The 26,026-nt window shown below is 40.4% G+C and overlaps 1 protein-coding gene across 15 annotated transcripts in view; it reads right to left on the bottom strand.

Moving 5' to 3' along the window:
• The window catches only part of CRACD (capping protein inhibiting regulator of actin dynamics), a 308,131-nt gene that overhangs the window by 170,020 nt on the left and 112,085 nt on the right, over positions 1 to 26,026 (bottom strand). For all 15 annotated transcript variants that reach the window (XR_011437568.1, XR_011437570.1, XR_011437569.1 and 12 more), the window contains one exon: positions 10,554 to 10,702. The gene's annotated coding sequence lies outside the window, so the exon portion shown is untranslated. The remainder of the gene's footprint in view (positions 1 to 10,553; positions 10,703 to 26,026) is intronic.

The following is a 26,026-nucleotide window of genomic DNA, read 5'->3' on the forward strand; positions in this document are numbered from 1 at the left end:
GTCATATTGCTGTGAATGCCGCAATATTGCTTTTGAATGCAATTTCCTGGGCCTGACTTACAAATGTCCTCTGTTGGATTGACCTGAAATCAGCTTCATGTTTTCTTTTATAGTATCTCTTGCCACTGTATCCTGTAAAGTATTGCCTGTGAATTTGTCTTCTACAGTCTACCCATCTGATCATGGAACGTTAGCAAAGAGTTTGGAAAATACATCAATATAGTTTACTATATATGAGAATGTATTTCTAATCATTTTGTGCCTACCCACGCTAACTTTACAGTGCTCATACTGGTATATTTTTCCATATATTTTACTTACTGGGTGCCCATGAAGCCCACAATATCAAACTATGCAAATCAGGGATAGAAAAAGAAGCGTAAGTCATAAATCTGTCCTTAGCAAATTGATAATCTCAACAGAGGCAGGATCAAGAATGCTCCAGTACTGGAATATGAAAAATAGAAACTCTTCCTCCTGATCTTCTAAATAAAACAAAGTAGCCCATAAGCATTCTTTGATTTAGTATTTGCCAATCTGATTATGTGCAAGTGCCTCCCTGAGATTATGTATACAACAGTGGGCATACAACAAGTAGCAATTTGCAATTTAGTTGAGGAATGAATGATTCTCACTCCTTAATATCAACATCCGAATCCCAATATACTTTTGTTGTTGTCTGCTCATAGTGCATACGTTTTTTGATGGAAAATTATATGCTATAGTGAAACGAACAATTTAGGAATGAAGAAAATTTCCAGCTATGTCCTCTGAAAATCTCAATAGCCTACTTCATAATATATTTTTAATTTTTCTTTTCTCATACATTCCTTCTCTTGTCAACTTCTTTTAAATAATTTCCTCCAAATGAATCAGTGCTGTGTTATGCAGGAAGGGACTAACTTGGCAATCATTTTACTTGGTGTTCAACAAACATGATGACAATATGCCAAACCATGTGCTAGGGCCTGGGGACACAAAGATGAATCAGACCCTGGCCCTGCCCTGGAGGAACTCACAGCCGTAGGAGATAGTGTTGTTCGTGTGGAGTGAAGGGAGCCTGGTATTAATCAATCTTACGCCACTCCCCTTTAACGGCTGATACAATTCCATATGGAATTTCAAAGATCGTTTGTGCCTATATTTTGTAAGAAAATGTTCACTTTTTTGAGACCAGGAAAAAGTCTTTTCATTCTATTTATTTGAAATCAAATATCTTCCTTGGTTTCCTCTGCATAGGACAATGTTTATGTTTTTTGAACCAAAGTCTTTTAAAACGTGACATATGTTAGACTTCAAGTCATTTTTCTATCCTTTCGTCATCTTTCTTTTCATCTCTCATCTCCTTTCTCTACTCCTCCTCACGGTCAACTTCTTCCCACAAGTCTTCACAACATTATTAACCTCCTCAGATACTATGTTTCCATTTTAACATTTGTATCATGCTCTACTTAGTGACTGCAGTATTGAATAGATGGTGCAGCAGCTTACTGGGCAGTGGGCGTGACATGCTTAAAACTAAGACTGCCAGCACAGTACACCTTCTTGAACAAACAGTAAACTCATTACAAAATGATGAGTTTTGCTCTTCTTTCAGTGTATAGTGGGGTCACATTTATATACAGTCATGTGTCACTTAATGAGGATATGTTCTGAGAAATGCATCACTAGGTGATTTCTGCATTGTGTGAACATCACGGAGTGCACTTACACAAACCTAGATGGTATAGCCTACTACACACCCAGACTATACGGTACTAATCTTATGAGACCATCATCGTATATGCAGTCCATGGTTGACTGAAATGTTGTTATACAGCACATGACTGTACAATTTAAAAGATCTTAAAAAAACTCTGACAGGAAAAAAATCCTACTGGGCAGTTCTATCATACGATTTGTCTGATGTATTGTGCAAACAAGGGCTATATATCTGGGATGGAGAGAGAAGACAGTTTAAGCAGATTCATGTACAAGATGGCCATTAGTGGTTGTTATTGTTATAACTGCTGAGGTTGCTATACAAAGAGTTCACAGTTTGGGGCTGGCCTGGTGGCGTAGCGGTTGGGTTTGCACATTCTGCTTTGGCGGCCCAGGGTTCGCCGGTTTGGATCCAGGTACGGACATGGCACCCTTTGGCAAGCCATGCTGTGGTAGGCGTCCCACATATAAAGTAGAGGAAGATGGGCACGGATGTGAGCTCAGGGCCAGTCTTCCTCAGCAAAAAAGGAGGATTGGCAGCAGATGTTAGCTCAGGGCTGATCTTCCTCAAAAAAAGAAAAGAAAAAAAAAAAGAGTTCACAGTTTAACCATGGTTGTGTATCACAGATGTGAATTTATTTTGTACCACAATTCAGAAATCATTTTCCCTTAGAAATAATGTTGTAAGTGGTGGTTGTGGTATTCCACGGATCTCTATTGAGGATGAAGGGCTTATTCCCCTAAGTACAGAAGAACACATGTCCTAGGGTAGGTAGAATAATGGTCCCGAGAGATGGCCACTTTCTAGTCCCCAGAACTGTGAATGTATACTTTTCCTGGCAAAGGCACTTTGCAGATGTGATTAAGTGAAGGATGTTGAGATGGGAAGATGATCCTGGATTTTCCAGGTAGGCCTCATGCAATCACAACCGTTCTTTTAAGAGGGAGGCAAAGGTGTCCGGAGTCACAGGAGGAGATGTGGTGACAGAAGCAGAAGTCAGAGAGAGAGAAAATGACTGGAAGATGATAGGCTGCTGGCTTTGAAGACAGAGGACAGGACCACAAGCCAGGGAAGGCAGGAGGCCTCTGGAAGCCAGAAAAGGCAAGGAAGGGGCCGCCCCGTGGGAAAGTGGTTAAGTTCGTGCACTCTGCTTCGGCGGCCCAGGGTTTCTGTAGTTCGAATCCTGGGCGCGGACATGGCACCACTCATCAGGCCATGCTGAGGTGGCATCCCACGTGCCACAACTAGAAGGACCCACAACTAAAAATGTACAACTATGTACAGCGGGACTTTGGGGAAAAAAAGGAAAAATAAAATCTTTAAAAAAAAAACAAAAGAAAAGGCAAGGAAAAGGATTCTCCCCTCAAGCATCCAGAAGGAACACAGCCCTATTGCCTCGTTTTAGATTTCTGGGATGAGGGAGGAGAGAATGAGATACAAAGACATAAGAAGGCCGGCACAGGGGCACAGTGGTTAAGTGCACACATTCAGCTTTGGCGGCCCAGGGTTCGCCGGTTCAGATCCTGGGTGCGGACATGGCACCACTCAGAAGGCCATGCTATGGTAGGCATCCCACATATAAAGTAGAGGAAGATGGGCACAGATGTTAGCTCAGAGCCAGTCTTCCTCAGCAAAAAAGAGGAGGATTGGCAGCAGATGTTAGCTCAGGGCTAATCTTCCTCAAAAAAAAAAAAGACATAAGAAAAGTATCACTGACTCCAAGGAAATTATCATTTTTTAGCAGGGGATATAACATATTTACCAAAAATTATAGAGGAGGTAGAAAATGTCTGGTTCTGTGTGTGTGTATGGGAGGGCGGGGATAAGCTGCTGTGGCAATACAGAGGAAAAAAACGAATCACGTGTACAGAGTGGGGTGTCAGAGAATGAATTATGGAAGGGCTGGCATTTGAATTTCCCTTTAAGGACAGCTAGGCCAATGACAAGAGAGAAAGAGAGAGAGAAGAGGGAGGGCATTCTGAAGTGGCAGCATCAGGGTGAGCAGCCTTACCTCAAGCACTAAGTTTCTCCTAGATGAAGAAAACAGGACAAGCCTTGGTAAGCCACATCCTTATCTGTGTGATAATCAGAATTATAAACCAGGATTCCAGCTCTAGAAAATCCTTAAGTCCGACAAAAACACCAAAATTTATCACAAATAAATGAAAATAAAGTGATAGATGCTTTTATAATACCTAAGTATATATACCCAAATAATATAAAATTTAAGTTCTGTCTTAAATGTTGCTTTTGGGAGTATTTCTCTGCATGGAATAGATTTTCTGAGGTTTCTTAAAAATTACACCCAGTAAAGTCTCAACTGAGGATGCTTTTTCCTTTTCCTGGTAAATCTTCCAGGGGTAAGTATAGCTTTCTTCATCGTGCCTCGGACTTCTAAACTTCAGAATTAGTCTTCTATTTCAAAAAGTTTCAATGCCAATTCTGCATGCCTGGATGTAACCAAAGACTTCGCCTTGATTGTAAACAGGAGAGGAGGATCATTTCTGTGCTGACGTTAGCTTCCTGTTTGGTGTCAATTTTAGTCTCCCTGGGAGCAGAAACCATCTCTGTCCTTTGTGAGGCTGGACTCCAGAGCTGTGCCTTTTCTGTGGGAAGTGTTCACTGTATGTCTGTTGAAATGGTGAAAGGATCATGGAAGTGGATCATGGCTCCACCTGAGCCAATTTAGAAAAGGAAATAAAATATTTTTTATTTCAATAAGGAAAAGGAAGATTAAAATACGCAGGTGGCATTTTAGGCATTAAGGAATTCAATAGATTTTTTTTTTTTTTTGGTGGGGGCGGGGCTTTTAGCCTCTAGAATAAAGAAGGCTCATCACTTTCTGGAAAGGTGCGTATATGGTCCCAGAGCTGGATCCAAAGCTAGTGGAAAATCAAGCACTTCTTTTCTGGTTTCATTAAGGAAAGAAAGGGCAGGATTTAGAGGATCAAAGGGCCCCTCCCAGGAAACACTCTGTCGTAGCTGTGACCTCTGGAGATTGTGGCCCCCCGTTTGCCCGGCAAACACCTCCTCATCTTTCAAGACAGATCAAATGGCTCCTCCCGGAGGCCCTCTGGCTCCCTATGGCAGTTGTTTACTCTGCCCTTTGTGCTTCTCAGCATTCTGTGCAAAACTCTCTCAAATATCACTAATCACATTTTATCCGGTTACCTGTTTACATATCTGAATTCAATTCAATAAAGTTCTGCCAGGGCAATGCTGGATTCAGCGGCTCCAAGGCAGGCAGGACTCTGACCTTTAGAAGCTACTTCCTACTCTGGGAAACAGACAAGGATACAACTACTTACAGGTGTCTGTAACAGCAGGAGAACGTAAAGCAGCAGAGATAACAGGAAGGAGGGAGGGACCATGAACTCCTGGATGGCAGGGTCTTAGTTCACAGCCTTAGCCCTTAGCACAGTGTCTGGCACAAAACAAGTTCCATACACATTAATGGAGGGTGGGACGGAGGGAGACATGAGAGGAGGAGGGAGGGAGGGAGAGAAGGGAACGGAATCAACAAAAAAGCCCCCACCTGTCACTCGGCTATATGCCGACAAAGCCATTAGTTACTCTAAAGGTGGTATTTTCAAGCTCCTAGAAGAGAGATTCTTGGAGCAGATAGCTGATGATTCAGTCACACCTAGCACATAATACGGTACATGATAATCACCATTTGAGAGAGACAAGTCATAATTTGTCCTGTATTTAACTGTCATCCCACAGGGCATGCTAATAACACTCTCAGGAGGTCTGTGGAAAAGAGACTTACAGAGGCTGCATTCGCTGAACCACTAGCCCTACACCCATTTAATTCTTGGGTTCTGCATTATTAGACCAGCAGACTCTTTTGCTCCTGCAAAAGGATTTATCTAGAAGGTTGGTCCCCTCAGCACCTTGTTTGCCATTCAGTTCCCCATTTCTCTGCCAGCTTCATCTGTGTAACTTATCTTGGGTTACGTCTGGCAGATGGAGAGAGGAATCTCATTTCAAGCCTCTGCTGCCTGCATCCCGGAGCCCTCCCTGAACAGCCCCTGTTTCACCGGGGAGAGAAGGGAGGAGGGAGGACGACTGGCCTCCCCAGAGAAGAGAGTGTAAAGTATTTCTCAAATTTTCATCTTCAACGGCTGGTATCCATTTAACTCCCCGGGGGGAGACTCTGCTTGGTTGCCTCGGCTAGCAATATGATCTCTATCTACCCCGATGCCAAGATATCAATTACAGGTGCATCTGGATGACGGGATAAATGGGTGTTCAGACCACTAGACAATGACATAAATTGCAGATGGGGGGAAAGGATGTCGAAGGGGATTGAGCCTCAGGTTAGAAGGAAAATAGGTAAAGTCGAATTCCTCATATGCTTGCAAACTCAGTAACTTTATTCTAAACTCCTATTTGTCTCATGAAGAGAAATCCACCAGCAACTGAACTGGAGCAGGTATTCCTGAAGAGGTTTGCTTCTGGGAGGTCCTAATTAGAGTGATGGTAACACTCTGGCGGCACCTGAGCGCTCCCAGCATAGTGATCAGAGAAGACGGAAAAAATAAATGTAATTAAAAATAAACGTTCTATCAGACACAGAAAGTCACATGTTGTGTGATTCCATTTATACGAAATAGCCAGAAAAGGTAAATCCATGGAGAGAGAAAGCAGGTTGGTGGTTGCCAGGGGTTGAGAGGAGGAAGAAATGGGGAGTAACTGTCAAACGGGTATGGTGTGTAATTTAGGGATGATGAAAATGTTTGCGGACAAGATAGAGGCAGTGGTTATACAACACCGTGAAAGTACTTAATGCCACTGAATTGTTCACTTTAAAATGGTTAATATTATGTTATATGAATTTCATCTGAATAATTATTTTATAATAAAATGTTTTATAATTAAAAGACTCAACATTGCTCAACAATCTACCTACTGGGAAAAAAGGAGGATTTTATTCCCATTCCACAGAGATAAGAGCGATTAAATAGGTCTCTGAGTTCTAATATTTGTCACCTTCTGGCCTTTCTTGTGAAAAGCCTAGTGTCTTCCCAGAATGTCTGTAGCCAGGAAGTAATTCTAATCAATGCCCCCTGACCTGCTGGCCCTTCACAGTCTGCAGCAGCAGCAGCAGTAAGAGTAACAGCTGTTTATCTGCAGTTGCAAAGTACCGGCTAGACGATCAAAAGTCGATGGGGTGCACCTATGTTTACCAGACTCTGAGACCGCCCCCCCCAACCCCCAACCCCCAACCAGACCCATGGGACTGAGCTGCGTTCTGGGGAGTGGCCTTTTGTGGTGGTGACATCAGACAAAGACTGTGGGTCACTTTAATTCAGTAGAAAAAGATGAAGACCTTGCTCTTTCCACACATGTTCAGGATCAAAGAAAATCGATTTTAACAAAGAGTAGAACCAGCTTTGGAAGAGAGGCAGCGTTCTTTTCTTCTTTTTGATACTAAGAAGAACACACGGTCCCACACACAGACCCAAAGCAGTCAGCTGTTAAGTGCAAAGAGAAGCCCAAGAACTTAGGGGGAATAAAAACATACTGAGAACAGAGGTAAAAAGGGACCTTGAAAGGAAACTAAAAGACTATGTAACAACAACAAAAAATGGCTAACAACCATATTTAGCAAAAGCAGATAGGGGACCACTTGGTCTTACACAACACATTCCCCCTTTCAGCCCCACACTGGGCAGTCAGGGCCATGGACACACAGGCCTCCCGAACCCCGACCCAACCAACTTTCTGAACCATTTCATCTGTCTAACTCTACTTCTTTTTTTTTGAAGAAGAAGAAGATCAGCCCTGAGCTAACATCTGCCACCAACCCTCCTCTTTTTGCTGAGGAAGACTGGTCCTGAGCTAACATCTGTGCCCATCTTCCTCTACTTTATATGTGGGACACCTGCCACAGCATGGCTTGATGAGCAGTGTGTAGGTCCACACCTGGGATCTGAACCAGCGAACCCTGGGCAGGGGAGCACGCAAAGTTAACTGCTACACCACCAGGCCAGTTCCCCCCCGACTCCAACTCTACTGTGTGATATAGGTCTGATCTTTCTGGTTTTGACCCTATGACAATTTTTTCCAACCAGAACTTTGTCTCGCCTCCCAGACTTAATGCTTGGCTTTGAGCATTTGCTTTCCTTGACCAAGATTTAGACAATCTTCTGGGACTCCTGACTCCAGTGGATTCATCCATGTTCAGCCTGGCCCAGGGATGTCACTCCTCACTATGACTCAGGGAAAAGTGTTCTGTTCTGTTTTAGTGTCTCTTCCTTTTCTCATATGTATCCCTCAAGACTAAGCCTAAAAATAAGGCTCTAGTGTTGATTTCAGGCTCACAAATGGCTAGACAAGCTTCACATTAAGAAGGAATTTTTAAATATAATGAGAAAGCAAAACACATTAAATGCTTTCAAAGTCCTCTAATTCCATTGCAATATGCCAACTGACTCAAGAGCCATATTTTTTTTTCCCATGTTGTGTGAGAAAAAAACATGTGGTCCTGTCACAAGATGTTCTACACGTCACAGAAATTGCAGTATTATTTTTTTGGAAGAATTCCTGAAAAAGAGAAAAAGCATCTGTTTCCTGTGTTTGTCATGCTACAGAACGAAATGCAAAATGGACGGTGGGTTACAGAGGGGGCATCTATTTTCCCTTGGATAGGAATGCTGAGATAGAGCATCAACTTGGAGCCATCCTCGGGTTAAGTAGTATGGACGGGGACTGTGATGTCGTACGTGTACAATTCTTGTCCTGAGCCAGGGCAATTCCCGGTCACCTCCATCGCCACCTCACTGCCACAGGGGTGCAGGAGTGCCATGGTAAAACCGCACTGACCTGGCTTCTGCTTACTGACTCTGACCTTGGGCAAGTCCTTTAAGCTTTTGGAGCCTGTGTCTCCACTTGTAAGAGGGGAATAGTAATACCTATTGTTTATTATTTAGGCAGCTGTTAGGGTTGAACTGCATCCTCCAAAAAGATATACTGAATTCCTAACCCCTAGTACCTCCGAAGGTGACCTTATTTGGAAATAGGGTCATTGCACTGTAATAAGTTAAGATGAGGTCATCCTGGAGTAGGGTGGGCCCTTTATCCAATGTGTCTGGTATCCTTCTGAGAGGGAAAATGGCCATGTGAAGACACAAACACACAAGGAGAACACCATGTGGCTATGGAGGCGGAGATTGGAGTGATGCAGCTGTAAGCCAAGGAACGTGAACGGCGGACGGCCCCCACCAGAAGCCAGGAGGAGGCAAGGAAAGGTTCTCCGCAACGCGTCTCCGAGGGAGCATGGCCCTGCCCCGCTTCTGGACTTGCAGCCTGCAGAGCTCGAAGACAATAAAGTGGTGTTGCTTTAAACCACCCAGTTTGTGGTAGTTTGTTACAGCAACCCTCGGAAACTAAAACAGTGGTGGAGGAATAATTTATTTATTGTGTGTGTGTGTTTTAATTGCAGAGGAAACACATTTAGAATAAACCAGGTAGGCAAGAAGAAAACAAGGGAACTTTTCTTATGTATCTAAACCAAGGAAATGACATTATTTCCCCCGGCGCTGACGTTGCCTATCTAAACTCACCTCCCCACTCACTCTGCTCCACCTCACTGGCCTCCTGGCCGTGTGTGGAATGCCCCACCATGTTCCCTCCTTAGGACCCTGGCATCGGTTGCTTCCTCTGCCCGGAACACACCAGGGCTAACCCCTGACTTCCTGTCTTTCCTCCATGAGACCAGCCCTGGCCGCTCCATTTAACACTGCAATTTGTACTTCCACCCACCCAGCACTCCCAATTCCCCTGACTTGGCCCTACTTTTTCTTTTTTCCATATTCTTATCGGCTTCTAATATCCTAGTAATTTATTTATTTCTATATCACGTGCATTATTTGTTATCTGTCGCCCTCCCTGCTAGAACACAAGCTCCATGAGGTGAGGGATCTTTGTCTGTTTTGTTCACTGACGTGAACAAGCATCCAGAACAGTACCTACTTTATAATAAGTGCTCAACAGACTGTTTTTAAGAATCCATTTATTTTTAATTAACCACTTCACAATTACAGAAGCTGTACACGTGCATTGTAAAACATTAAAAAAAAATTTAAAACTTCAAGTTCCTACCATCCAATGATATCTCCCAAATTATGATAAACCAGAATGATTTTTATCTTCTTTTAAGTGACTCCCTAAGGAATTCTGTCTCTTGAGGAAAAATGTCATAGTAGGGATAACACCCACCTTACAAGGCTTAGTATGTGGATTGAAAGAAACAATGTATTCAAATCCTTAACATAATGCTTGCCATAACAACAAATACAGGTAGTTGTTATTTTCTTTTCTTTGATCTTATCTTTAGCTTCTGTCCTTTCCCCCAACTTCCAAAAAGCAGGTAACAGATACCTGCAGCCAAAAGAATGTTATGATGTTGTTCTTACAGGGGGGCAGGTGGGGAATGCTGTCCACTCCAACACTCAAGACTAAGTCCCCAGATTCACAGTACTAGGCTCTGTGATCCAAAAACACCATGAGACAGAAGGTCACTAACTATTCCACAGGATTTCATAACAGCAACAAAACAATAAACAATGATAATTACATTTTTATATTACACTTTCCCATTTGCAAAACATTTTTACATGACATTTTCTTTTATAGATGAAAGAACTGGGGCTCAGAGAATTTAAGAGATTTGTCCAAATTTACTCAGTTGGTAAGAAGATAATCAATGACAGGATCTTTTAACTTGATATTTAGCAAAAAATGCACTATCAATGTCTAGAGTCCCACTCACAATAAATGAAATCTTCCTTAGTATTTTCTCCAAAAGCTACTTCCTTCCCCATCCTCTAAACAAATGACTTACCTGTCGTGATAGCCACACGTCCTTTCCTTGTTGGATGGCTCTCCACCAAAATTTCCTTCTTGTAAAAAGGAGAATTCACCTTCAGTGGTAAGTGTGTCAGGAAATGGGGTACATTGTCAAGACAGCCAGGGAATCACTGCTCTTGCAAACTGTTGAGACAAAACAAAACATCAAGAGCTGTATATCTTCAATCCTCTCTGGCAACGCCTTCAGAATGAATCTCCTTTCCATTCCTTGGCAGAAGTCAGTACAAAAGAGTTTTTTGCTGAGGTATCCAATTTGGTTTAATAATATTAAATTTGAATTCCTTAGCCTAAAATTATTCTAGGGGCTTAAAAGCATTTATCATAAACTGTTCCCACTTTTGAAGGAGGTGAAAGAATCCTATCCACAAATTTGAGGCTCCCACGCTTCTTACATACGGAATTCTCATATTTATTCTTCATGGTAGTTTAGCTAAAATTCCAGGAGCTAAAGACACAAATTCAACCTAGCAGAGAAGTGAAGGCAGTATTCATTAGATTACTTCATTCCTCCCCCAGAGGTAGTGAAGGCACCTTTTTATTCAAATACCAATCACAGAGTTAATTAGGTCGATGGGCTTCCTGTGGGTAGGGCAAGCACAACCCCTTCTAAACATGCTGGAAGAAAAACTGTGACATGATGACTCTAGCTTTTAACTGGAATGGAGATGGGAAACGTCCAGAAAACAACCCCAGATTCAGATATGCCCTTTGTAAAGCCCAGGAAAAGAAGACAACTTTCTGGGGCAATGATACAGGAAGCAATCACTTCAAATCTCAGGATGACAATGGCTGGCTGGCCTTGTGAGGAGTTCACTGTGTGGGCTTGGAGAAGGGTTCCCTGTTCCGGCTATGAGGGACTAGCTTGTAGCAAACTAACTTCCCATCAAACACAACTAGAAGAGCTGGATAAAAGGATTCTTAAAATCTGCTTGAAGGCATTGGAGTGCCACCAAGGCAGCCAGGACATGAGAGGTCAAGATCTTAGGGAGAAGGAAAATAAAACTGAGTTAAGTCATTGTACCACTTTTTCTCTCAAAACATCCACTGATTTTTAAGAGTCACAGGGCAAAACTGCTGAGAAGCCAAGCAGAAAGCAGCTGCTTGGAGGCACATAAAGTGAGCAGACCTTTTGGCAGACTCACAAGCCTGAGGAGATCCCAAAGAGAAGGGAAGTGCAGAGAAGCCAGCTTGACATTCTGCCTTTCTAAGCATCTGCTAATTGATAAACGATGTAAACCAAGCAGAAAGCAACAGTTAAGAGGCTGGGGAGTTAAACAGAGCTTTTGACAGCTTCATGATGCTGGAGGAATGAAAAATAGAGTTCAGCGCCCACCAAAAATAGAAGGAGCCCAGGTAAATATCCCACGCTTTCAGTTATTTAACTGAAATCCCATGCATCCCCTTGAAGGCTACATCCTAGGATGAAAGCCTAAAAAATACCAGAACTAAGCCTCAAATCGATTCAGTCCCTCATCGGTTTAAGGAGATCTGCCATACTCTAACTGCCTATCAGAAGCAAAAGTAAGCCCTCCAGAGAAAGATACCATCATCCACAGTATCTACAATTCTTTAACGTCCTGCATTCAATCAACAACTACTAGGCATACCCAGGCAGAGGGCCAAGAAAGAAAGAGATAATAAAAACACACCCAGAAGTGACCCAGATAGAGTCATAGGATATAGTCTTTAAAAAAACTATGATTAATATGTTCAAAGTTATAAAGATTGTAGAAGATTTTTAACACACATCTCTCAGTAACTCACAGAACAAGCCAAAAAAAAGAGTAAAGGTATAAAAAATTTGAACAACACAACTAACAAACTCAACCTTGCTAATCTATTTAGAATACTGTACCCAACAACAGCGACTACATATTCTTTTAAGGTACACACGAAACTTTTACAGAAATTAACCACATGTGGGTCATAAAGGAAGTTTCAAGCAATTTCAACAAGCGGAAATCACAGGGTACTTATTTGAACAAATAATTTTGAAGTAATATAGATTCACAGGAAATTGCAAAAATAGTATCATTTTTTAAATTGAAGTAAAATTCACTGCTTTTAAGTGTAAAATTTGATACATTTTGATAAAAGAATCTGTGTAACCACCAATGAAATAAAAATATAGAACATTTCAAATCATCATTCCAGAAAGTTTCCTCATGTCTCTTCTAGTCAATCCTCACATCCCAAAGGCAACCACTGTTCTCATTTCAATTATCATGGATTAATTTTGCTTGTTCCTGAGCTTCACACAAAAGTGCTCATTTGGTATGTATTCTTTTCTATCTGGCTTTATTGACTCAGCATAATGTCTTGGAGATTCATCTACATTGTTGAGTATATCAATAGTTTACTCCTTTTTATTGCTGATCAATAGTCCATTGTATGAAAATATCACAACTTTTTAATATATTCTCTGGTGGATGGGTATTGTTTCCCTTTTAGAGCGATCATGACTAAAGCTGCAATAAATATTCTTGTACTAGTCTTTTTGTGAACACGTGTTTTCATTTCTCTTGGGTAAATACCTAGGAGTAGAGCTGCTAGGTTATAGGATTGATGACTGTTTATCTTTAGAAGAAACTGCCAAACATTCTTCCAAAATGGCTGTATCATTTTATATTCCCATCAGTAACACACGAGAGTTCCAGCTTACACAGCCTCATCAATATTTGGTGCTGGCAGATTTTCCTTTGAGCCATTCCAGTGTGAGGTTTTGATCTGCACTTCCCTAGTGACTAATGATGATACCTTTTTGTATATCTTCTTTTGTGCAGTGTCTGTTCAAGTCTTTTGACCACTTTTTAAAATTTAATTAAATTTTTATTGAGGTAACATTGATTTATAATATTATATAAATTGCAAGTGTACAGCATTATATTTCAACTTCTTCATAGACTACATTGTGTTCACTACCCAAAGTCTAGTTGCCATCTGTCACCATATTTATGTGCCCTTTGGCCCTCCCCCTCCCCCATGTCCATTTTTTAAATTGTAGTTTTTTTATTATTGGTTTACAGGAGTTCTTTATATATTCCGATGTCAGTCTTTTATCAAATATATGTATTACATATATTTTCACCCAATTTGTGATTTGCCTTTTTAATTTTTATCAGTCTTTCGATGAGCAGAAGCTTTTAATATTGATGAACTCTAATTTATCAATTTTTTTCTTTATGTTTGATGCTTTCAGTGTCCTTTAAGAAATCTCTGCCTACTTAAAAGTCTAAAAGATATTGTCCTATTTTTTTCTAGAAGTTTTATAGTTTCAGCTTTATTATCTATCTCAAGTTAATTTTTGTGTGTGGCATAAAGTAGGGGTAAGAGGTTAATTTTCCCCCCAACTTGTTCCAGCAACATTTGTTGAAAAGACTTTCCTTACCCCACTGAATTGTCATAGCACCTTTGTCGAAGATTAATTGACGTATGTCACAGTATGCTTTCAATTAAGCTGGAAGTCAACAGAAAAACGACAACCAGAGAATTGTCAAATGTTTGAAAATTAAGCACTACACAGCTAAATAGCATGCATGTGTCAAAGAAGAAATCACCAGCGCAATTAGAAAAAATTTTTGACTTAAGTAACAATGAAATGATCACAAATAAAAAATAGTGACATGCAGCCAAAGCTATATTTAAAAAAGTTTGGAGATCAATTATCTATATACTCATCTCATGGAATTAGAAAAAGAACAGAGAAATAAATCCAAAGAAAAAAAGAGGAAGTAAACAGTAACAACAAGAGCAGAAATAAATGAACTAGAAAACAACCATAAATAGAAAAAATCAACAAAGGCAAAAAGTTGGTTCTTTGAAAAAGACTAATAACCCTGATACACCCTTCAGCAGGCCCTCAAAAGAGAACCAAAGCTTTTCATCTCAGCTTCATTACTTAAGATTCTTCTCCCCACAACACTGATTTCAGACCAATTGTCTCCTCAGCTCCCCTATTATTGTTCCCAAAGATAAGCAGAGGGTCTGTTTTGCTTCTAAGAGTTTTGCTTTTATTCTTTACAGAGAAACAAATAGAGAATAACAGAAATCAACATGTGGATGTTGCACAGGTTCCAGAATCTCGAATATGAGCTCTTCGTCAGCAACATTATGAGGTTAAAACAATGATGATCTAATATTTGACAAGCCATCAGCCTTCAACATGTCAATAAGACTATCTGAAATACTGATTTACGTCCACTATTATGAGTGAATTTCATTCTAAGTGCACATTGCACCTTAAAAGGGCACACATCACTATAAAGCCAAGGTGATTGGCAAGACATTTTAAAATTAAGCCTCCAGAATGTGAATACAAATCTCTCTATATTTTTCACGGACGTTAAATCTCTGCAATACTCAGTACAATACTTAGTATTTTTGAAAATAAGTATTTTCAAACAAAAGACAAAAAGCCACACACTATCTGTGAAATACTTGTTCTCCCTGCCACTGTAAAAAATGATTTAATTAATACCCAAATATCAAGCACTTCTATTAATAATTTATTGATAAATAATGCACAGATAAAAATCTGGCAATCAAACTAATTCTTTAGTCAATAGTTAAAGAAAATGTTGGTAGATTTTTGAGGAAATAAATATTAAAAAATTACTCAACATGCAAAATTTATATTATTGGGTGAAAGTACAGACATTTCTGTCTCACTAACGAAATATAGAAAGAACTACTTTTTAATGAGCCACTAAAGAAAGAAGTATAGCAGAGGAAATATATGTTCTAATAATAGATGACTTCTTCAATAAAAACAATGTTTTAGGGGCCCAGCCCCGTGTCCAAGTGGTTAAGTTCGCACGCTCCACTGTGGCGGCCCAGCGTTTTGCCAGTTCGGATCCTGAGCGCGGACATGGCACCGCTCATCAGGCCACGCTGAGGCGGTGTCCCACATGCCACAACTAGAAGGACCTGCAACTAAGATATACAACCATGTGCCGGGGGTATTTGGGGAGAAAAAGAAAAAAAGAAAAAAAAACCCCAATGTTTTATGGAGAACCTATACACATTAATTGAGTAGAGTGAAGAAAGGAGTCCAGGAAAAGATACTACCACGCATGAAATGCATTCATCATATCATTCATAGGCAAGCTATTATAGGAAAGAAGTTGAATCTAGAAGAGACATTTTGTCATTGGTATGGTCAGTTTAGTAGAATCATTATAAAACCCTGTAACAAGATGGAGGGTCACCATGAAAACCTTTTCTACTACATAGCGGTTCCTTGGTTACTTCACACCACTGCTCCAAGAAGAGTTGTCAAATTTTAAGTTGTGTCACATTTTTTCTTTTACAAATCGACAAGTGTTATAAAATATCCTGACCGCCTCAGTGACGCCAATTGACTGTCAGCTGTATATGCTTCAGAAGAGATATTTTTGCTGTAAAAAAAATGACGTTTAATCTGTTGTGTTTTTTTGTTCTAAAAAATATTTTCTAAAGAGCAATACTGCTAACAGCCATTTGTTATTTCCCTTTCTGATAAAGCTGATGCTTTAACAATGAATGATAAAGTCACTACTTTTCAAAGAAATTTATTCTAGGGAAAGAATATTTTGCAAAGGGGCGTTTGGAGAGGTTTCCATCAGGTGATTTTGTTGTTGCTGCAAGTGATGAAAGTCACCACCTTGAGGAGTCATCCTTGAATTCTTCCTTACTCGCAATTCCCACAATTAACTGTCGGCAAATTTTGTTCAATCTACCCTCAAAATGCATCAAGAACACAATCACTTCTCGTCGTCGACAATGCTACCAGAGGAGTCCTGGCCGCCATAATCTCACAGCAACAGTTTCCTAGTTGATCTGCCTGCATGTACTCCTCTCCTGACTCCTTCACCACACCTCTGCCCCCAGCAGCCAGAGTCACCCTCTTAACACCCACGTCAGATGAGGCCACCATCTGCTCAAAGCCATCTAACGGTTTCTCATCTGTCTCAGAGTAAAAGCCACTTTCCCTACAATGGCCTCAAGTCCCTACGTGATTTGACCACTACCTCACTGACACCGTTTCCTGTTACCCTCTTCTTGACTTAACCTACTCCAGCCCCAACGGTGCTGTGCTGTGCCTCAAAGAGGTCAGGGCCTTTGCACTGGCTGTTTCCTTTGCCTGAAAGATGTCCCCAGATATCTTCCTTCACCTCCTTCAGACGTTTATTTAAATATCACTTTTCCACAAGGTCTTCCCTGGTCTCCCAGCCACCATGGCAACTACTATCAACACTTCCCTTCCCCTTCGTTGCTTTATTTTTCTCTTTAATGCTTATCACCGTCTAACATGTTTTAACTATACTTGTTTATTTGTTCATTGCCTATCTCCCTCTCCCACTGAATGAGGGCAGCAAGTTTTGTCTGTCATATGTTCACGGTTCTATCTCCAAAGCCTAGGACAATGACTAGCAGTAATACTTGAATATGTGTCTGCTGAAAGAATGAGCAGTCTATGAAAACCTTCACATCTGCATGCTTAAAAAACTTGGAAAGAGAGGTTTCTAAATCTTCCAAATGAAGTTTAATGAGTTTGAAGCATTGTTAGAAATATAAAAATGTAATGTCTTAATTTTAATTTGCAAGAACAAAGGAATGACATGGGAAAGTAAAATTTACTAGCTGCATTGAAACAAGAATCTTGGCACAGCTGGTGGATGTGCTTTAAAAACATGTATTATGATTTACTAAGTTCAGTCAAAGATGTTCTCCTATTTGGATCAACATCTCTTTCTTAGTTATCTTTTTTAGCTACTAAAATCAACTATGAAAGTAAACTGACCTTATAACCACACCATCAAATGTCCATATCACAGTGTTAAATTAAAATAAAGTAAAGCAAAAAATAATGACATACATTCAATTACAATGCTCTCAGGGAACAAAGGGAATTTTTTGGCACTGTTAATAAAAAATTTAAATATTTTATCTTTATCTCACACTTGATAATTTCAATTTTGTGAATGTTTTATGATACTCAAAATATTCATATATTCAACATTTGTAAACAAACAAACATTTGTAGGAAGTGCATCTTCATTTACAGCTTGGAAACCGCTGTGCTAGAGGCTCAGGAAGGAGAGAAGGACACATCTTGCCCTAGTTGATGGACACAGAAGAATCATGGGATAATCACCACAGCTTAGTATCATAATACTTATGATAAAACGTCCTCTATGGGGCTGGCCCGGTGGCGCAGCAGTTAAGTGCACACATTCCGCTTCAGCGGCCCGGGGTTCACCAGTTTGGATCCCGGGTGTGGACATGGCACCGCTTGGCACACCATGCTGTGGTAGGAATCCCACATATAAAGGAGAGGAAGATGGGCATGGATGTTAGTTCAGGGACAGTCTTCCTCAGCAAAAAGAGGAGGATTGGCAGCAGTTAGCTCAGGTCTAGTCTTCCTCAAAAAAAAAAAAAGAAAACACATCCTCTATGCCTTGGTCTCTGCCCTCCTCTGCAGCTTTGTCCCTCACGACTCCCTAGACACTCACACTCTACAAAGTGCATGCTCCAGCAACAGCTAACTTCAGGTAATGTGTCAGGCACAACTCTTGATTCTGGACTCTTTGCTTGGATCTAGGGTTGCCATGTAAAATACAGAATGGCCAGTTAAATTTAAATTTCAAATGAATAACATAATTTTTAGTATAAGTATGTCTCATGCAATATTTTGGGGTCATGTATTTTATCTGGCAACTCTGTGCCAAGGAAACCCATGAGTAGAGGCCCTAACTCAGACTGAATTGGAAATGTTTCCCAAAAGAGGTAATACTGGAGATGATAATCGTCTCCCACTTACTTTTCTTAGGGTGAATGAACTCTTAAAGGGATAAAACATTGGTGGCAATTTAACATTAACAATCGTGGAGAATATCTTGGCTAATTTACTAAGATTTTATAATAAAAGTGGAGTGGGAAATCTTAAGATAACAGTATCATACTGTGTTTGTTAGGATTCATTTAGTGGCAAGTAACAGAAACAGACTTAAGCAAGCTTGAGAAAAAATAGAATTTATTATAATTATACTTAGGTATTTAAACAGAACCTTGGGAATAGGTGTACAGCCTGGCTACAGACAAAAGTTTAAAACCTGGAACTACAGATCATTTCTTACATCTGCTTCTCTCTGTGTACCTACTTTTTTCTCTCTTGACAGGTCTTTTTGTTCCTCTAGTACTCAGCCCATAAGGCAGCCAGAAGATGGTCATGCCACATCTTTTAGATCTCTTCTGTTCAACAGTACCGTCCAGATTAAGGTTAAAACCTATTAATTCCAATTCAAAATTTTCACAAGAAGGACTCTAATTAGGCCCCACTTGGGTCAGTACTATTTATCACAGTCTGAGAGAGTTACATTGTGTTAAAATGGGTTCCAAGGAATCACCCCTGGAGAATCCAGGGAGACTGCAATTCTCAAAGAAAAAGGAATTGAAGGTATTGAAGTTTGGGCAAACACCACAAAAGGGCATCCAGTACACACATCCAAGTGTGGGCTACACAGAACACTCACATATATCACCATCAGCTTCATCATCACCACCCACTGCCACCACCACCTCTATATCACCTACCTCCACAACCTCTGCCACTATCACCACCACCCACCAGTTAGCACCACCTCCATCACTTTCACATGGTGCACATTCTTCTCTCAACCTCCACTGCGGTAATCCTTTACTGGCTTTAAGGAAGCAATAAGGCAACTAAAGACTGAGGACTTTGTCACTGGATACATCTTCCTAATGTACGCTGGATGTCAGTCTGCTCAACAGGATTATCACACAAGGACAGACAAAAGCATCAGAACTTTGTTTTAAAAATCAGCAGGACATCAAGAGGCTATAAGTAAATGGTTCACAGTGTTTAACGTTTTAAGTTAGATTAAAATAAACTGAAATAAGAAGAAAAAAGTGCATTATTACTTATCCCTTCTAGTATTTCTTTCTTTTGGTTCAAGTTCGCCAGAACAAGATTAAAAAACACAATATGTTTCTCATCCACACTCCAAAAGCAAACACAAAAAAGAAACAGTCATCGTGGGAAGTCATTTTTTGGATGGCTGAATCAAGAATAATGATCAATATCGATTTCCTTAAGAAAACAGTAATGGCAAAAGGTAGCAGCAGAAGAGCAAAAAAGGAAAAAAAGACATTCCTCAAAAAATTGTTCTTCCTCTCAAGTGTTTATCCTCCTGTTAGTGGCAACTGAGAAAAAAAGTTCAAATAAAGTCATGCAGCAGAACTTTCTAGAGGGCACTCCCCTTAACCCACCAACTGCTGAAAGAGAGCTCATCCTCTGTCCTAAAGAAGACTCCTTCTTTCACGGGACCAGGGCATCGACCAGCGATGGAGATCCCTATGATTCACAGCCCTTGAAGGCCTAGCTCAAATCACATTCTCTTTATCATTTTCATTAGTCATTTAGGATGGCATTTAATATTCACTATTAACCTAACCTTATTAGTGCAATATATCTCATTCTAAAGAAAGCACTTGCTTTATGCTCGGTTGACTCATTCACAGTAGTTATATTCTATAAAGTACCCACGGATATCGGTACCTAACATGGAACCACTGCTCCTAGGGGAAATACAGGGTTAGGTTCCTGAGAGGCCCTGGTTACAACATTTTCATCAAATGATCAACACATATACATAGTCTTACTTCATGTGTGCTCCTGTTTAAAGACAGCTTATTTAATATATATTATTAATTCCTTAACATTGAACTCATGGCCAACAGCCCTATAACTCATGCGTGAATGAAGCTTATCTAACATACGTACAGTAGTCCCTCCTTATCCATGGTTTTGCTTTCTGCCGTTTCAGTTACCTGAGGTCAATTGCAGCTGAAAATAACGCTATGTCACAATGCACACGTCATTCACCTCACATCATCTCATCACGCAGGCATTGTATCAGGCCCCATTATCGCAAGAAGGGTGAGTATAGAACAGTAAGATATTTTGAGAGAAAGAAACTACATTCACATAGCTTTTATTACACTATATTGTTATAATTGTTCTATTTTATTATTACTTATTGTTAATCTCTTATTGTGTGTAATTTTTATAAATTAAACTTTATCATAGGATATATGTATAGAAAAAAATACAGAATATGTGAGGTTTGGTACTATTCCCAGTTTCAAGCATCCACTGGGGGTCTTGGATCATATCCTCCACAGATAAGGGGGGCTACTGTTTTTCTCCATAAAGTACATCACAGCCTTCTTTGCACTTAAGGAACACTAAACAGCACTTTGGTGCTATGCTGGGGGGGTCATTTAAAACAGCGAAATCACCAACAAAAAAACATAAAAACGCAAAAAATATGGCACCTAAGTAGATTGGAAAAAGGACACTTGATTATGGTATGAGATTGGGAACAAGAAGGCAGAGCATTGCCCTTTTTGATCTCAACTGGGAACATGCGTGTCGGGTGGTGTAAATTTTTTGCTGCTCTGTGCATGTCTGCAAATGACCACTGAAGTGTCATAAGTAATGATTTTAGGGTTATAAATAAATTTTAGCTAGGCAAATTGGCAAATATGGAATCTGAGAATAATAATATTGACTGTATATATAGTTCCAAGTCCGCAATTTTCCTTTCTTAAATTTCTTCCCATTTAGACAAAAGAGGCCTGGTGAAACTCCAAGTAAATTTAATGACAAGGTTTTAGCTCAACTAAACTAGCTACACAGAAGCCTAGCTACTGTTCAGGTAGCAATTTACAACTTGTCCTATGTTGAACATTTAGGTTTGGAAGCCTTGCCCCATCTCTATTCATGTCCTTTCTCATATCCTCAGGAGGAACTTTACAGAATACTTCAAATGCTAGCAGTCTGTTTGTAATCCAAGAATACAAGAAGAAAAGCAGCAACAAGGCCATAATGTTTGGTATCATACCCTGGGGAGTGAAAGGGAAGAGGAAGGAGAGGGAAGAACAATGTCATCCTTCTGTGGACCCAGAGTACGCATATCCAGGTACAATCCTTTGAATAAATTGAAAAGTGAACCTTTTCCATTTGCCATGGCCACATATAGGATATTTCACAGCCCCTGCTGTCTGTGGGGTCTGCTGTAGAAAACAAGTGCTAAGAATCAGTTTCCTGTATTTCAAGCTCTCAGTCCAGCAGTCAGGAAGGCCGGGTGTCAGGACCACATCTCTAGGATTTGTTTACTCCTGTAAGTCATGATGCCTGTGACCTGCCACTTGAGAACAGATTGTAATAGAGAAACTGCAGCTGAATTACTCTGAAGGTTTCTGCCCAGGAGTAATAACTATGCTGCTGGTTCTGGCCAGGTGGAATTAGGTTTCTGTCTGGGTGACTTCAGCTTTGCAGGCAGATACAACACAGTCACTTTGAACAGTGTATTCTCAGCCCATTCCCAACAGCAGTTGGCAAGACAAGCTGTGATACTAGTTTTGGAGGCTCTCAGTGGACAGAGGACCAGAGTAGTAATACTATCTATCTGACTTTCCCTCCTCTAAGGACCCCGACCTGACAGCAGGATGCAGTAGGAATGATCTGGACTTTAGGCCAGCAGACCAGATTCCAATCTTGGCTGGATGTGAAATTATACTGTGATGCTTTGGAAAAAAAAAAGGATATATCAGTGATGTCAGCAATGCGGCGGAGTGAGCTGTTCCCTTTATCTCTCCCACTTTGAATTAGAACTAAATGAACATTCACTAATCAAGAGAGGATACCCAAACAGCACACAGGATGCTTGAGAGATGCATGCAGCTATAACCTGAAGGTGGATGGACTACCCCGGGGGAGGTGGTGGAGATAGGTGAGCACTCTCTGGCCTCCCAGCAGTCCTGTGCATGCATGCAACTGCTGTCTCGGCTGGTGTGAGCACCCATAGTACCACTGCAGCTCCAAGGGTGGGAGCACACATAGGCATGAATGTGGGAACAGGTCATGGCAGCACTGAGCCCCCACGTGATCACTTTCCTGTCTGGTAGGAGAGCCCACAGTGCTGCTGTGGTCCCAAAGAGTGGCCCAGGATTGGACCCCATGAGGAAGCCCTGCCCTCCAAGCACAGCAGCTGGTGTCACTGTAAGAAGAGAAGGCAGTGAATCTACACACATGGGAGAACGATTTCCTGGCTGCTGCGAATGCCCACAGTACCACTGCAGCCCTGAAGGTGGGAGCATGCCTTGGCGCAACTGTGGGAGCAGGCAGCAGCAGCCCTGAGCCCCAGCACGATTGCTTTTCAATCCAGTGGGAGAGTCCATATTGCTGCTGCAGTCCCAAGGAGTGGTCCAGGCTTGGACCCATGAGGAAGGCCCGCCCACCAAACACAGCAGCCTGTACGACTTTAAGGAGAGGCAGCAGCAGATCTACTTGCCCAGGTGAATGCTCTCCCAGTTGGCACAAGCATCCATAAAACCCCAAACTTCCAGCAGACAAAGTGGGATCAGAAATACAGCTCCTGCTTCCCCTCAGTGCTCCGCAAGTGGAATCTGTGACCTGATACGACCACAAATGCCCTGGCAAAAGATTAGTTCATCAAACACCATGAGAAACTACAGCAACAATTCAGAACGGAAGGAGAATGACAATTCTCCAGAAACCAACCCTGAAGTCACAGAAATTTACAATCTTAATGACAGAGAATTCAAAATAGCTGTCATAAGAAACTCAACAAGCTACAAGAATACTCAGAAAGATGCTTCAATGAACTCAGGAATAAAATTAATAAGAAGAAGGAATACTTCACCAAAGAGATTGAAACTATTTAAAAAAACCAAGCTGAAATTCTGGATATGAAGAACACAATTAATGAAATAAAAAATTATCTAGAATCCTTAAAAAATAGAGTTGATGGGTCAGGCCAAGTGGCACAGTGGTTAAGTTTGCATGCTCTGTTTCAGGGGTTCACCAGTTTGGATCCCAGGAGCAGACCTATGCACTGCTTATCAAGACATGCTGTGGCAGGCATCCCACATAGAAAATAGAGGAAGATGGACACAGATGTTAGCTCAGGGCTAATCTTCCTCAAAAAAAAAAAAAAAAATAGAGCTGATGTTATGGATGAAAGAATTAGTGACTTAAAGGATAGAAATATAGAATTGATTCAAGTAGCGGAAGAGAGAGAACTAAGGTTTTTAAAAAATGAAGGAATTATTCAAGAAATATTCGACTCAGTTAGGAAAAGCAACATAATGATTATAGGTATTCCAGAGGGAGAAAGGAGCAGAGAGCTTGTTCAAAGAAACAACAGTTGAGAATTTCCCACACTTGGGGAAGAAACTGGATGTACAAATACATGAAGACAATAGAACTCCTAATTACATCAATGCTAAAAGACCTTCTCCAAGCTTATAATAGTAAAACTCACAAAAGTAAATGACAAAGAAAAAATATTAAGGGCAGGAGGCAGAAGAAAATAACTTACAAAGGAACCCCTATCAAGCTTTCAGTGGATTTCTCAGCAGAAACCTTATAGGCTAGTAGAGAAGGGAATGATACATTCAAAATACTGAAAATACAAAAACTTTCAGCCAAGAATACTCTATGCAGTGAAACTATCCTTCAGATATGACAGGGAAATAAAAGCTTTCCCAAATAAACAAAAGCTGAAGGAGTTCATTGCCACCAGACCTCCCCTACAAGAAATGATCAAGGATGCCCTCATACCTGACACAAAAAGACAATGGTCTACAAAGCTTTGAGCAAGGAGATAAACAGACAAACAAAACCAGAAAACTGCAGCTCTCTTCCAGAACAGGGAAGCAAATACTTAAATATAGCTTAAAAGATAAAGGAAAGGAAAGTATCAAAAGTAACTATAAACACTTCAACTTAGTCACAAACTCACAATACAAAACAGAATAATTTGTAACAACAATAACTCAGAAGGGGAAGAAAAAAGGGATGGAACTTGTTTAGGCTAATGGAGATAAGAGGCTATCAGAAAATGGATTATCTCATCTACAAGATCTTTTACACAAACCTCAAGGTAACCACTAAACAAAAAATTAGAGCAGAGCCACAACTCATTAAAAAATAGAAAACCTCCACAGAAAACCTCCAAAATAAAATGGCAGTCAGAAATATAAAAGAAGAGAAACAATGGAAACATAGAACAACTAGAAAACAAAAGATAAAACGGCAGTATTAAGCCCTCATATAGCAACGATCACTGTAAATGTAAGTGGATTGACTTCTCCAGTCAAAAGACACAGAGTAGCTGGAGGGATTAAAAAACAAGACCCAATCATATGCTGCCTCCAGGAAACACATCTCAGCTCTAAAGACAAACAAAGGCTCGGAGTGAAGGGATGGAAGACGATACTCCAAGCAAATAGCAAAAAAAGAAAGTAGGTATTGCTATACTTATATCAGACAAATCAGACTTCAAGATGAAAAAAACAATGAGAGACAAAGAGGGGCAGTATATAATGATCAAAGGGACTTTCTACCAAGAGGACATAACACTTATGAATATATATGCACCTAACACAGGAGCACCCAAGTATATGAAGCAACTATTAACAGAACTAAAGGGAGAAATTAACAGCAATACAATAATAGTAGGGGCCTCAACATCCCACTTCCAGATAGATCATCCAGAGAGAAAGTTAACATGGAAATAGTGGATTTAAATGATACACTTGATCAGATGGACTTACAGATACAGAGCATTCCATCCCAAAACAGCAGAATATACATTCTTCCCAAGTGCACATGGAACATTCTCAAGGGTAGACCATATAATGGGAAACAAGGCAAGCCTCAATAAATTTAAGAAGATTGAAATAACATCAAGCATCTTTTATGACCACAATGCCATGAAACTAGAAATCAACTACAAGAAAAAAGATGGGAAAGTGACAAATATTTGGAGATGCTAACCAACATGCTACTGAACCACCATTGGATCAATGAAGAAATCAAAGAGAAATTTAAAAATACCTGGAGATAAATGAGAATAAAACTCTTACGGGATGCAGCAAAAGTGGTCAGGGAGTCAAGGGTGGGCAAAAGGGGTAACCGGGCACATATATATGTTGACAGACAAAAATTAGACTATTGGTGGTGAGCATGATGCAGTACATAATGAAACTGACAAATAATAATGTCCACCTGAAATTTCACAATATTATAAACCATTACAACCTCAATAAAATAGAAAATTAAAAGAAAAGAACTCCAAAAGTAAAAATGGATATAAATTACCTCTTTCCCTTTCTCCTCTACTTCCACACACTAGCTGGAGGAATACAGAAATTCTGCTCCTTCATCTCCTGCCTTCCCCTGCCTCTCACCCAACAGAACTTCTGGGAACGAACGCAGAGGTGCAAAAGATCTACCTAAAGCTGTGTGGTTGGAGCTGTAGAGGAGGAAAACCTACAGCTGCTAGCTCATGGAAACATCTTCACAGATGCCTTATCCATAGGAGTCAGGCTCAGGGGTTGCAATCCATTTCT

The sequence above is a fragment of the Equus caballus genome, chromosome 3 (assembly GCF_041296265.1).
Source record: "Equus caballus isolate H_3958 breed thoroughbred chromosome 3, TB-T2T, whole genome shotgun sequence".
In the NCBI taxonomy this organism is placed as follows: Eukaryota; Metazoa; Chordata; class Mammalia; order Perissodactyla; family Equidae; genus Equus; species Equus caballus.